Source organism: Lissotriton helveticus, chromosome 1_1 (genome assembly GCF_964261635.1).
Source record: "Lissotriton helveticus chromosome 1_1, aLisHel1.1, whole genome shotgun sequence".
NCBI lineage: Eukaryota > Metazoa > Chordata > Amphibia > Caudata > Salamandridae > Lissotriton > Lissotriton helveticus.
Genome location: NC_136057.1, coordinates 849,453,482 through 849,468,573, shown reverse-complemented (window position 1 = coordinate 849,468,573; position 15,092 = coordinate 849,453,482). Strand labels below are relative to the sequence as shown.

General features: G+C 46.5%; 1 protein-coding gene across 6 annotated transcripts in view; it reads right to left on the bottom strand.

Moving 5' to 3' along the window:
* The window catches only part of SYCP3 (synaptonemal complex protein 3), a 1,302,221-nt gene that overhangs the window by 380,128 nt on the left and 907,001 nt on the right, over positions 1-15,092 (bottom strand). The window lies entirely within an intron of this gene.

The following is a 15,092-nucleotide window of genomic DNA, read 5'->3' as shown; positions in this document are numbered from 1 at the left end:
GAAATCACGCAAGTCAGCACCATCAGTAAGTAAAGTTAGGTGTTGCTTAATTTCAGGCAGTGTGGAAGTTTGTAGCCATTGAAGGCATAATTTGGCCACACTGTAGGTTGTTATTATCCCTGGGTGATGTCTTTGGGGATATCTAGGGTCTGGCCTGGTCATTTTGAAACCCTGTGTTTTATTCAGGAATCTATCTTGACAGTTATTTGTATCTGTGGGCCAGATCAACCATTGTTTCCAATCAGGATGTGTTCTGTTTTGGTTTAATATATGGTTTACGTCTATCTCTTCATCTGTATCAGAGTTATTGCTAAACATTATTGGCTTTGGAATAGACGGTTTATTTAAATCTTTGATTTTGGCTAAGCCAAGACAGGTGGTTTGTTGAACAGTGTCATTTAAAAATATCATTTTTTCTGGGATCATGCAGGCTCTAAACAAAGCTTCTAAACCCTGTACTTGCCATTCTTTTGTACCCCAAACACTTTTCAAATCAACATTTTTGTCCCAATAATCAAATCCAAAGGTATTCATTTTTTCGAAGAATGAATCTGAATATATCAACTTTGTGTTGGTTATCATGGTTTTCATCCCTGTCTTGTTTGACAATTTATAATAAAATGTTTCAGCATTACTTGTGTTAAAACCTGAAAAATATGAATATTTGTCGTAAACAGTTCTTGAGCTCCCTTTTGGAGGTGTTGCACAATGTTCCCATTGATTATAATTTAAAACATTTCTAGGTTGTGCCGATTTATGTAAAAAGTGGTTACCATAGTGGTTATAGCAATACATACTATCATAATTTGTAGAACCTTGCAAATAATCATGTTTTGTAAATTTAGCAGACATTACTAGATCAGACATCATGTTATTAATGCTTTCGAAGTCCCAATCATCAGCAAATGAGTTTGGTTTTGCAAAGTCACTCAAGGAGATCTTGATTTGGTGTGGGTATTTCAGGATCTCGACCGGACCATAAATTTCATAGTCAGTGTTGTCCCAGGCTACCCCACCAGGTATAGGATTGGCTGTGAAGTTGGCTGAAGAAAGTTCTCTTTTCTCGACGTGTGAAGATGTGTGTGGTTTGAGGACCAAGTTGATGTTCTGACTTGCTGTGTCCATTTTAGCATATTTTCCCTCAATGAAGCGTCCCAAAGTTAATACCATGATGAGCCAAAGTATGAGGATAAATGCACCAAAACCCACCCAAAATTCAATCCATGGAGAAATCAGATATGTTTCTTTCAGTTGGTTCAAAAGTTCCTTAGCTTTGTCTTTAAAGGATTTTGATGATGGCTGTGTCTTTGATTCACTGAGGCTTTCAGAGGAATCATCGAAGTTGATGAAGTAGCCGGATGCAGTTCTGTCAATTGTTCCAATTGCTTCAGGATTTTTGTTTCTTGCATTTTCACTTGCTACTTCATTGTAGATTGGATTTGTCTCTGCTAAATGTTTTTATTTGGGTTTTCAGAGGTCTGAGTTCTATTGCATCGTTGCATAGTCCTTGTTGTTCTTCTGCAGGCGTTTCGAATGTGATTAGCCTCCTCGATAGGACCTCTGTACTGGTAGCAAACCTTGGTGTTCTGCTACTTATTGGGAGTCCACTTGGCCTACTGTTTGTTATCGGCCACATGTTGTGGTTTTACCAGGTCGATGGATACAACTCGGTTCTCCTTTTTACCAGCAAGTGGCGGTAGTACAACTGATCTTGTCCCGTTGACAGACAAGACAGGAACTGCTTTTCTGTAAGAAGGCCCAAATTCCTTCTTTACCGCGATCTTCTCCCTGACTAGATCCCCGACTTTTGGAATCCAGACAGGTCTTGCTGGGACAGGTGGTGATTCTTCAGTGGTTGTTGGCTGTTCTTTCAACTGTATGTTGCTCAGGTCTTTTCTTGTTTTGTTTAAGTCCTGCAAAATAGCCAAACGGTCTTTGACATCAAAGCTTTTTTCTTTAACCACTGAAGTCTGACTGTCGAGGTCAGAGATAATCATTCTAGTTCCAAATAATAATTCGTACGGACTGAATCCCTTCAGAGAATTTCTTGGCAAGTTATTTAGACTACGTTGGACACTTATTAGATGTTTGACCCACCCAGCTCCCGAACCTAATACCTTTGCCGTTATAGATTGCTTTATGTCACGGTTTTTTCTTTCAACAATTCCGTTCCCCTCAGGGTGAAATGGACAAGAGTACCGCAATTGCACGCCCATGCTGACCATGGCCTCCTTATAAGCCCGAGAGCTAAAAGCAGGACCATTGTCCGAATGCAGCATGCCAATTGCGTATGTGCCGATAAAGACTCGCAAATCTTTTATAACAGTTCTGGCGTCAGCCGTTCGCTGGGGCCACATCCATATGAATCTCGTGCATGAATCCACTGCGACCAAGATATATTTATAGTTACCATCCCTTTGTAAGGGACCGCAGTGGTCTAGATAAACACAGGCTAATGGTTTATCCGAGATTAGAAGGGGCGTCTGCGCTGGACGTCTCACCGTTGATACTTTCATTTTTTGACATATTTCACATTCTAGAACATAGTTCCTTGTTTGTCTTCTCATTTGTGGCCACCAGTATCTCTGTTTTAATAATGATACTGTGGCTGAGACGCCAGCATGGATAGAAGCAAGCCCTTCGTGTGCCGCTATTATTAGTCCTAACCTATGTTCCATGTTTGGAATTGCCCTATCCCCCACTCCAGGGATTCGAGCAAAAGGAACATTGTTTGCATCAGTTATGTATGAGTATTTTACTGGAAAGCCTTTAGGGAGTGGTTCTATCGAATCCTTTTCTGAAGCGCTGACAGCTTGTAATATTTCGCTGTCTATTTTTGTTTTTGACCGGGTGACGGCAGCTACGGAAGCCGTTTGCACAGCTGCCTTCGCGGCCTCATCAGCCAATGAATTCCCTGCAACGTGAACGCCATCACGTTGATGACTCAGCGTATGTATCACGTGAGTCTTTGGTAGTTCTTTTTGTAAAAGAACTACTTGTTCCCAGAGCATTTTATGCTTGATTGTGCCACCTTTCGCATCCCTGAAACCGTTCTGAAGCCAGATCTGCAAGTATTCATTATAAGACTGAACGCAATAATACGAATCGCACACAATGAGTGTGGGGAATTCTCGATCGGTATTTTCAAGCACCATCTTGAATGCTAGTAGTTCAGCTCGCTGAGCTGTACAATCTCCTAGGGATTGTGTTTTAGTGAGGGTTGGTTTAAATTTCCCTTCGTGCCAACGACCTTTAACAATCGCGCACGCAGCACTGTAAGCTTGTTTACCCCCTACTGCGGGTTGTGCTGATCCGTCTGTATATATTATACAGCCGTAGTGATCTAGAGGCAGAATTTCGGTTGGCGGAGGACATTCAAATTCATATTGGAGAAATTCTTGTGTTTTTAAGTAAGGATCAAATTCGTACACCACGTCTGTTGCAGCAAGAGAGTTAGCCCATTGTATCCATCTCGGATGGAGTGCTTTAGCATTTGGAATGCTTGCCTTTGTTACCGCCTCTAAGGCTGGTATTGTTGTCACGATTACTATTCGTTTACCTTGTGCCAGGGCTCGTTCTTTTGCTATAGCTGTCTGTGTTGCTGTAAGAATTTTTTCCGTTGGGCTAAATTTCATTTCAGCCTTAGTGTACAAGTGTGATTTGAATGTAATTGGTACCTTTTCTCCCTCATTAGAGGTCAGGTATGTGAATCCGCATCTCCCTGGGATGACTCGAATCACAAGATTGCGGGTGTTATCACGTGTTTCTAATTTTGTTTTAATTAGCATATCTGTTTGTAAGGATCTCAAAATTTCTGTGTGTGTTTGAGTCCAATTGGATCTTTTAAAGTCTGGTTTAATTAGATCATAAAGGGGTTTGACCCTTTCTGCGTAATTTGCAATGTATGTTCTTCCGAAATTTAGGAAGCCTAGAATTGACTGTAGGTTTTTTAGTGTTTTAGGAGCTTGGATTACGGCACATTTCTCTCGGAAATTGTCTGCCAGGCTTTTACCTTCACTTGATAACTCATATCCTAAGAACAGGACTGTCAGATGGGCAATTCTGGATTTTTTAAAGTTGAATTTGTAACCCTCTGCTGCGAACCCAAGTATTATGGTGTTCACTCTTTTCAAGTGAGTATCCAAGTCATCATCTGTTAAGTAAATGTCATCGACATAAGATAATGCTTCATCATCATATAGCTGTAGTAATTCTGTTACTCTCGCTGAGAATACCCCCGGGCTGTTCTTGTACCCCTGGGCTAACCGACAGAATTGCTTTTGAGTGCCATTTACTGAGAATGCAGTTAAATATCTGCTCTCTGGTGCTATGTTTTGACAAAAGAATCCATTGGAGATGTCCAAGGTTGTTTTGTATTTTTTGCGCACTATGTTATTCATTAGTGCAGCACTGTGTGAGTTTTGCACTGCAAAGGTTTTGCAACATGTGTTAAGGTGTCGGTAATCCAAAACTAGACGAAATGAATTGTCTGGTTTGGAGACCGGAAACAAAGGATTGTTCATTTGTGAGGTGCAAGTTTCAATCACCCCCTGGTATTCTAGCTGATCTAGTATTTCATTTACTTGTTTTTTAGCTTCTTGCTTAATTGGGTACTGCCTTTGTGCAGTAGGTTGTGATTTTAACTGGATTTTGTGAGGAGGAGAATCCTCATCCCATCCTACATGATTTTTATATAAAGCAGGTGCTAAGGCCACTGCCCACTTTCTGGCAAGTGTATATTTTTTATGAATCGGGATTTGATTCGAGAAGGCAGGCATAATTACTTCTTCGCCATGAGGGCACTCCCTGACAAACTCTGGTGGCCAGTCTTTTTCAGCTAGAAGGATATCATAGCCCTTGGAGAGATTATCCCAAAATAGTCCCCTTATTTTCCTAGTCTTATCTCCCTCTATACGTAATGTTATCTCATATATCTTGTGGGGTTTGCTAACTCTGGTGTCTGTAGTTTCCACTTGAAGATATTCATTCGTGTCCACTGTCTCCAGATGATTCATAAGGACTTTGCGAGCTATGCTCACCTCTTCTGCGCTGTCTAGCATTGTCTGAGCCCACTCTCCATTTTTCAGTTGTGTCCTCAGTATTCTCGGCATTGTTAACTACCTTGATACTGGCTACCTTCTTTTTTGGAAATTGTAATTGTTTTTTTAGCTGAGCAGGTTCCTTGTCTTTGGACTTGGCGTGCTCTTCTCTTTGTTCTGATCGTCCTCTTCTTTCCGATTTCTGCGAGGAATTCTGAAAAGATTGAGAGGGACGTGTATCAATGTCTTGATATCTATCAGGTTTTTTAATATTATCCCTATTTCTAAGGTTATATCTTTTCCCAGAGGGGTCACTCTGGGGTGACCTGTGTCTCTGGTTCGGAGATTTCTCCCTTCGCCTAGGAGACCTTCCTCGGGACTGGAATTTCTTTTCTTTTGGATTGGATTGTTTGTTTCCATCCCAGTTCTTTTTTGGTGAATTATTATTAAAAAATATTTTTTCTGGACTTTCAGTCAGTTGCGGTTTTACTGGTATTCCACCCAAACTATCTCTACCTAGTTCTTCATAAGATTTTTCTATGATTCTGGCAATTTCAGCTGGTTGGTCTGCTATATCTGTCTCTTTTAACCTCTGGCGGATCGCCACGTTTGCTGCTTCACCTTTTATATTGGCTAGTAATATAGCCGAGACCTGCTTGAAGTCTTTCAGTAATTTCATACCAAGAGTTAAAGCTGGTTCTGGACCGTATTCATCTTGAATTTGTTTTAGCACATCTGGTATTACCGAAATGGATGGAACACCGTGCGTTTTTGTGTAGATTGAAGCAAAGACTGTACCCCAAGTGTCACAGTCCTCTATGTGTGGTGCGATTCCCATTGGGAGACATATAGTCAGAATCCTGTGTTTTTCTAGCGGGGTGGTGTCAGGAAACACCGCCTCTATTTGGGTGATTTTCTGTGCCAACCAGAATGGTATCTGTTCCCGTTTAGCCGGAACTTTACCTAGGCAGGATTGGATGTTCTGTGGTGTGATTTTATTTGTGTTCCCTTGGTGAGGGGTCAGCTGTGGAAGTTTAATCGCTGGCTGAATTGTTGAAGTCCGCATTACATACTGAACTAATTGTCTATGAATTTTTAGTAATTGTTTTAGCTGTATTAACAGCTCTCCTGTGGACATCCCTTCGATGTCTGGGTGTGGTGTGTATCCGGCTAAGACCGGCCACGTTGCTCCTGGTCTACCTAAAGGACCGAGCCTTGTAATGTGATTGTTATGTTTTAGGGCGCCATCAAATAAGAGCAAATGCTCTTGGAATTTGAGTGGTACTTCCACCTCCTCGAAAGGAGTGTACTCATTAGGAGGTTCCTCTATTTTGTAATAGTGGAAGTACTTTGTTACAGCATTTGCTGCTGGAAAATGTATCCATGAATAGTATACCTCTGTCTGCCGATATTCGTATGCCTCAATTACGAATATGACTGTGCCACCTCTAGGTGTCAGTCCATTTTCTATAAGTTTTAGAGTTATAGATCTTCTTTTGATGACCGGAATGAGTATTATATCCGCGTCTGCTGCTTGCATGGTAGCATCAGCATCTGCGAGTTCAGTTGCTAATCTAACTGCCTCTCTTTCATCATCACTCTCTGCCATTTTACCGACAGGAAGCTTATTTTGTTTGTTTGCAGATCAGGTTTCTTATGGAAACAGAGATTAGATGCACAATATTTTGGAACTGTTTATCCTTCAACGTTGACTATACCAAGAACCTTACATAGGAGTTCCCTCCTGCGAGGTTTTGGAGGATATTACCTTTCACCCACTCCAGACGTCTTTGGAGTATTTGGGAAAAGGGGTCTGAGTGAGAAAGCACGACTGAGTTACTCTAAATGTCTTACGTTAGTTTTATCACCCTTTCCAAACGCGTTGGGCGCCATGTAGTGTAGTTCCTATCTTCCCAATAGGCTCTGCGCATTGGAATAATACCTACAGCAGTAAAGGCCTAGGCCAGACGTTAACTAGGTCTACTACTGTCGATACTAGACTTAAGTTTTGGGTTTGCCAGCGTAGCTCAGAGTTCGCTAGAAACTTTCTTGAATGTTCAAGGAGGAATTAACTTCCCTGATTAGACAAGAAGGGATTTAGTTTCTGACAACCATAGAACATGACAACTTTGCTCTCCCCTAATCAAGAGTCAATCTCGAGAGTCGTGTGAGCACAAGGCAATTATTTTACTCAGTCAGTACGTGCATTCTTAGTCTCATCAGATTGTAGAGAAAAGGAAGAGACGGGCGTGTTCAATAAAAAGGTGTTATTTATTGATCAGTCTCTTTTCTCGTACAAGAGAAATGGATCGATATTATTGCAATACTTATAGTTAAGTAAAGTGCATACATTAAAAGCAATAGTATAAAATAATACTGTAAAAACATTGATATGGTTTCTGAGCCATATGATGTTTAAAATGATTAAAATATATTTACATACACATATACATTTGACTAAACGTACTCAACTGGTGTTTCTAAATACGCCTACCTCGTGTACCTGACCTAAGTCTAATGCGTGGGCGGGAATAGAAAGTTACAGTTTAAGTTAAGTTTGTTTTTGCCAAGTGAATAACTAAAGAATTCTCTGTGAGGGGTTATTCAGTTCTGTACCTGGAAGTTAGGATGAATGAGGAATGGTATCTCTTTCTCTGCTCTCGATATTCCAGGCTGCCTGCGAGGGCTGCCCAGAAGCGCCGGTGCTGGGTCTCTCGGCTTGAGATAGCAGCGCGTCTCTCAGCGCGTCAGGAAGGCGGGGCTGCTGCCAGCGGGGTCTGCTTCTGCTCTCGGCTTCGGCAAGTATGACTGCTCCGTCTCGTCACCACGCGTGTGTTTGCATAGGGCAAGATCGGCAATATTTATACCTTAAAGGTGCCGAGATTGACGTAAGGATGGACATAGATACGTCAATAAAGATGTCATACGACTTGCTCGTTAGCACATTCTTTACTAAAGTTCTCTGTGAAATCAAAACAATGGCCGCACGGATTTTCCAGGTTGTCATAGGTTTGATTTGTTATGAGAACGTCGTATGCCTTATCAGGGGCTGGAGGAATGTCGCTTGTCTAATTAGATCTCAAGCGTTATGACTTAATCAGATAACACGTTCCTGTGCCGTAGTGTGACTGCGTCAGATAACGGTATCTGCATCATGGGGGCTGTTCTTGCCTCATGGGCTGACTGTTAGTTAACTTGATAGTTAGTTTAACCAGAATAGGGTCAGGAATAGGGGGATCGATTCAGAACCTATAGGAATACATGACAATAATCTTCACAAAAGTTATTTACAAAAGTTTAAGCTATTGCCATTATACATTACAATAACTTTTATTTTTATTTAAGTATTAATTATTAAAAACAATTTAAAGCCATTGTTATTTGTAATATCAATACATCTAAGTCACGTAAATACAACACATTACATAAAAAATGCTATAGGTGTCACATTTGCGAAAGTTAGTACTATTGGCATTGTAAATGACAAAGCTATTAATTTCGCTAATTTCAAAACCAACACATAAATAAAAAAATTGTCATTTACAAAACCAATAGCTCAAACTTTCCTAATGCGAGACCTATTGCATTGCAAATGCTTGTTTCATTCCTGTCAGAGGAGGCACCGTCCCCCTCAGAAGACGTAATCTGAGTCTTGGTCTTCTGAAGCCACAATAGTAGCCACCCTTCCCTGTCTCTCAGGTTTTTTTTAAGAGAAAGTGCAGTGCACTCCCTCACCTCATGCTTTGGCTAGAGGTAGTTAATGCAGTTCTTATGTGGATCATCCACATGGACTCTCTTCTTTTCAAAGGTCTTGCAAGAATGAAAAAGGCCTTTCTTGTCTGACACATCAGTAATATGTAGAAGAATAAACATTAAAATGAGAGAAACTGAGCAGAGCTCAGGGAGACTCCCTTAACACACCAGGGGCGATGAAAATCTGAGAGACTGAGGCCATATGTAGGTAGCTAAATACCGGTCAGTTACGGCTGAAATTCGGTACATTTGCCGTTACCGACCGGTATTTAGGCATTTGAGATGTAGGAAGCCAAATTTAGGTATTCGGTAAATATGAATCGGTAAATACCGATTCTTCATTACCGAATTCTAAATTACCGAATCGGTATTTACCGAATCCAGAAACTGTAAAAATGAGAATAGAGTTGTAGGTAACTTCGAAAATACCGAATTTCATGAAATTCGGTATTTAAGATTCGGTGATTACCATGGATTGAAAGCAGGTGGTAACCAGGTGGAGGCCATAAAACAGGCCCCAACATGCAACAGTGTGATCAGAATGGCGGCTTTCTATGTGATAGCAAGGCGGCTACATCTACAGGCAGCAGGAGAGAGGCACTGGAGACGGGAGGAGCAAGTCTACAGACAGCGGATCACACTCTTCCAACTTACTGAGGCAGAGATCCATGAAAGGTACAGGCTACACCCCCACACCATCCTGGACTTGATAAGGGACCTGCACCCACTCCTGGAGCACCCAACACCAAGGGCGCATGCCATACCACCACATGTGCAGGTGCTCTGTAGCCTACACCTGCTTGCATCTGGCAGTTACCAGTGGGTGATAGCTGTGATAAGTGGGGTGTCCCAGAGCTGCCTGTCCCGTTTCTTCAGAAAGTTCCTGGAGGCCATGAGGCAGAGAATGCATCATTACATCAGCTTCCCTGACACACATGCGGAACTGCTGAAGACCTAGACTGACTTTTACCAAATGGCACAGTTCCCACATGTGATCGGCTGCATTGATGGCACACACATCCCAATCTGCCCACCTGCAGCCACTGAGTACATCTACAAGATCAGAAAGTCCACACACTCAATAAATGTGCAGGTAATCTGTGATGCTGCCAACATAATCACAGACATCATGGCCAAATTCCCAGGAAGCACTCATGACTCCTACATCTTCCAGAACAGTGGGATCTACACATGCCTGACAGCGGGGGAATTCGGAGAGGGACCCCCTACCTGAACCCATCAACCCCGAGTGAGAGACTATACAACGTGGCACACAAATCTACTCGCAATTTTGTGGAGCGCACCTTTGGGCTGTTAAAAAGCAGGTTCCGCTGCCTCCACAAAAGCGGAGGCGCACGTCAGTACTCACCCCATATCTGCTGTAAAATCATTGCAACTTGCGCAATGCTGCACAACCTTGCCACTAAGAAAGGAACAGCAGTAGTATTAACAGATATTGAGGATGACGATGCTGAATTTGCACATCCTGAGCGCAAGACAGCAGGAGTGGCACAAGCAACCGATGGGAGACAGAGACGGGCAGAGATCACATGCAACTATTTCTAAGTAAGTAAGGAGACACAGCCAGCTGTTGTATGTACAAGGCATAGTTAAATTTTTTGGCACTACGCCAGTACACAAATGCCCATATGTGCCAGTCCAATTGTAGCCATCCATTATGGAAGTCCTGGGTTACTTCACCCATTCCAGGTCAGGGAGTGTGGGCAGCATCAGTGTTTGCGGGCACGCCTACCGGTGCTGGATGCCATTGGCTGGCTGTCCTCACTGGCTGTGTGGACAGTGGCAGTCCCATGGAGCCTGCTGCTCCTCAGGGTGTCAGTAAAAGGGGGGGGTATGCTGCTCCTACTGGTGCTCTCCCCCACATCCAGAGCAACAGTATTTGCCGACTGAACAGTCAGCAGCACCTCAACTACACTTGTCACTCTCACAAGGCCCCTGGAGACTTCACTGCTGCTGTGTGCCAGTCCCTCCTGCATGTTAATGCAGCGCCTGCAAAGCAGGGAAGTGGCAGTGGCTAGGCGGCTCACTGCCCTTGTGTGTTGTTCTGGCCTCTGCCTCTCCTTCTGCCTTGTTGCCCTGTCCTCGTCTAGCTTGCTGCACAAGAGCAGCACAGACTGGGACATGTCCCGCATGCCCGCAGCCATCTCTCTCATTCCCTTCGCCATTGAGCTGATGCCCTTATCAATGTTTTTCACATTTTCATTTAGGTGCCTCATCTGTCGTTGGACCGACTGGATGGCCTTCCCCTGCATGCGCTGCACCTTGACCATACTAGCCTCCAGTCCGCAGAAGACACCAGGACCCTCGCCATGTTGGTATTGACTGCTGTCTCTGGCCCTGCGGCGTCTGGCACCTGTGTGGGCCCCCTCGGCAGTGGACTGCTGATTGGCATTGCTGTCCTCAACTGCCACGGTTGATGTATCACCCCCCACTGTGTCTCCTGCAGAAGACTCCATTTCTCCGTGTGTGGCCACGACATGCCTCTTGGTTTTTAGCACTGCAGGTGTTGTTGCAGCCGGTGACGCTACCAGTTCAGGTGAGGACAGGAGTAGCAGTGAGCTAAACCGTTCTGGGGAGGCCAGCAGCTGTGGTGACGCTGTACGGTCTTGGGAGGCCCGCAGCTGTGGTGACGCTGGACGGTCTTGGGAGGCCTGCAGCTGTGTTGACGCTGGAAGGTCTTGGGAGGCTGGCTGTGGTGTTGATGCAGCAGTTTCCTGTGTGGTTTGCCCTGCACTTGGTACTCGCCTCCTGTGTGTCTTCCCTCCGTGGTGCACTACCTTCCTTGTCCTTGGGACGCTTGCGAGATGTCTCGCCTGTGGTCAGAAATTCGTACATTAGCTCTGTGGTCCTGCAGCCCTGCTTATACAATTAAATTCTCATCTCTGAAACACTGTCGCTATTGCCTCAGCTTGCTCATCACTGATGTGTGTCGCATGCCTTGTTGTTTGGTGTGCTGTCTGACATGGTAGGTGTTTCAATGACTATATCTCCCATAATGCATTGCTGGTGTATACTAAAACCTGTACTGGAGTGGGGTTAACACTACCACATTGGGGAAGGGGAAAGGGAGGGGAAGGGGTGGGGGTGATTACTGTGCATGCTTCTTACCTTTTCTTGTGGCAGCTCGGGCTGAGCTGTCTGCATCCCCAATCCCACAGACGCTGTCTGGTTCAATGGTGGACTTCACCAGCTCCTCAAGCTCAGTCAGGGCAGGTGCCCTGTTCCTCCCTCCTCCTGTCAGGTTTGCTTGTTTGTGGAGCTCAGCCATCTTTCGTTTTGTCACGCTCCGGAGGTGATACCACCTCTTCTTCAGGTCGTCAATGTCCCGTGGGGTCACTCCAATGGTATTAACCTTTGTCTGTATTGCCAGCCAAATCTTACTTTTGGCAGATTCTGCCACCTGCAGGGGACTGCTTCCCAAACAACTTGTGGTGTTTCTTGACTACCTCTTCCACAAGGACCTGCAGCTCCATGGTGCTGAATTTAACCTTCCTCTTTCTCTCTGCACCTTCCCTGTCAATGTCTTTGCTTGCCATTTTGAAGGTTTCCAGGAGTAAGTTTCCCAGTGGCTCAAGGACTCTGCTCTGCTCTCCCAGCCTCTCCAGCAGCTTGAGATTGAGTGCACCTGCATGGGTGTGGCCACTTCCTGGTTGGGAGGAGGGGTGGTTGCACCGGAGTGGCTGATTCCCTAATTGTTTCTATTTTTGAATTACTGATTCGGTATTTACTGATTCGGTATTTACCAAATAGGTATTTACAGATTCGGATGTTACTGAATCAGTATTTACCGATCGGTGTTGGGGATTCGGTATTTATTTACCGAATTATACCGATTCGGTAATATTTACAGATTTTTTTACTTACATCCCAAATACCACTGCTGCCGCGAGTTCGCCGCTGGTGTGCTCCTGCGGTCTGGTGACTGTTTTTCTTTTTTCCTGTACTGTACTGCTCTGATTCTGTATTTGCTTCTGTATTTTATTTCATTTTCTAGTCGGTCCCTTTAGCGCCCCTTGCCCTCTGTGCCCCCCCCCCCGCTCCCTGCTTCCCACCGCTGCTCCCCTGCGGCCCCATCCCCATCGCCCATTGGCCGCCCCACTCCCGCCTCCCAGCTGCTCCTCCCTCCCACTTGGCCTCTTATGGAGGACGCCGCGTGGCATTGAGTGTGACCCTTGACCCTGCTCTCAGGTCAGGTCGCTCCCCATGCCGCACGGCTCCTCCTGTGCGCCCGTGACTGCTGCCCCACTGCTGCCGCTGCCGGGAGTTCGCCGCTGGTGTGCTCCTGCGGTCTGGTGACTGGTTTTCTTTTTTCCTGTACTGTAGTGCTCTGATTCTGTATTTGCTTCAGTATTCTGTATTTTATTTCATTTTCTAGTCTGGCCATTTAGCGCCCCTTGCCCTCTGTGCCCCCCGCTTCCTGCCGCTGCTCCCCTGCGGCCCCGCCCCTTTGCCTTCTGTGTCGCGTCCCCATCGCCCATTGGCCGCCCGCTCCCACCTCCCAGCTGCTCCTCCCTCCCACTTGGCCTCTTATGAAGGACGCCGCTCGGCAGTGAGTGTGACCATTGACCCTGCTCTCAGGTCAGGTCGCTCCCCACGTCGCACGGCTCCTCCTGTGCGCCCGTGACTTCTGCCCCACTGCTGCCGGGAGTTCGCCGCTGGTGTGCTCCTGCGGTCTGGTGACTGTTTTTCTTACATCCTGTACTGTACTGCTCGGATTCTGTATTTGCTTTTGTATTCTGTATTTTATTTCATTTTCTAGTCGGTCCCTTTAGCGCCCCTTGCCCTCGGTGCCCCACCCGCTCCCTGCTTCCCGCCGCTGCTCCCATCCGGCCCTGCCCCTTTGCCTTCTGTGTCCCGTCCCCATCGCCCATTGGCCTCCCCGCTCCCGCCTCCCAGCTGCTCCTCCCTCCCACTTCGCCTCTTATGGAGGACCTCGCGCGGAAGCGCAGCGGGCGCGCCGACGGCGTTCCAAAGGCAAGTCCGTCTGCGCCCATCTGTGCCTGAACCACGCCCAGCGCCAGAACCCCTGGTCCCCGAGGCGCCACTACACCAGACTGCAATTCGACTCCAGCACCCTCCACGCACTCAACACCGAACGAGACCACCCCTGCTACCAGGCCATCCCGAAGTACACCCAAGGGCCCTTCACCTGCCGGAACTGCAGCTTCTCTAGCATCCAGCTCGCCAAACCATCAACCAGAGAACCCAACCACCTCTGTTTCATCCTCCTCAACACCCGCTCCGCTCGCAAGCACGCCATCGAACTCTGGGACCTCCTAGACTCTACCACCCCCGACGTCGCCTTCCTGATGGTGACCTGGCTGAACGCCACCTCAGCACCTGACATCGCCATAGCCAACCCTGAGGGCTACAAGATCTCCAGCAGAGACCGCACCAACGGAGTTGGAGGGGGAAATCGCCATCATCCACAAGGACACCCTCAGAGTCTCGACCAACACCGACAACACCCTCACCACTGCCGAGCACATGCACTTCCAGATCCACACCGACCCCAACACGACCCTCAGAGGAACTCTTGTCTACAGACCACCCGGACCACGACCACAGTTCAACGACACCATCGCCGACCTAGTCAGCACCCACGCCCTCGCCTCCAAGGACTACATCCTCCTCGGGGACCTGAACTTCTACCTCGAGAACAACAACAACGCCAACTCCATCGCCCTGATCGACAACCTCGCCAACCTCGGACTCAAACAGCTCGTGACGACACCCACCCACGCTGCTGGACACACACTGGACCCCATCTTCTCCTCAAGCCCCCACTTCTCCTTCAACCACACCACGAACCCCACTGGACCGACCACAGATGAGTCCACTTCACCTTCAGGAAACCCACCACACACCATCGCACCCAACAGTTCCCACGCCGCTGCTGGGGCAAGGTCACCAAGGACCAACTGACCACCACCCTCGCCCTGAGACCACCCGCTGACCCCATTGACCCCGACACCGCCGCTACCAACCTCAAACAGTGGATTAACGACTGCGCCAACACCCTCGCCCCTCTCAAACCTCCACAACCTACCACACCAACAAGAAAGCCGCCTGGTTCACCGAAGACCTCCGGGCCTCCAAGCACACCTGTCGGAAGCTGGAAACAGCCACACAGCCCACAGGAACGCCACCCGCAGACACCACCAACTCATCAGGACCGCCAAGAAGACCGCCTTCAAGGACCGCCTAGACAACAACGCACACAACACCAAAGAGCTCTTCAACATCATGAAAGAACTATCCAACCCCAGCTCCATCACC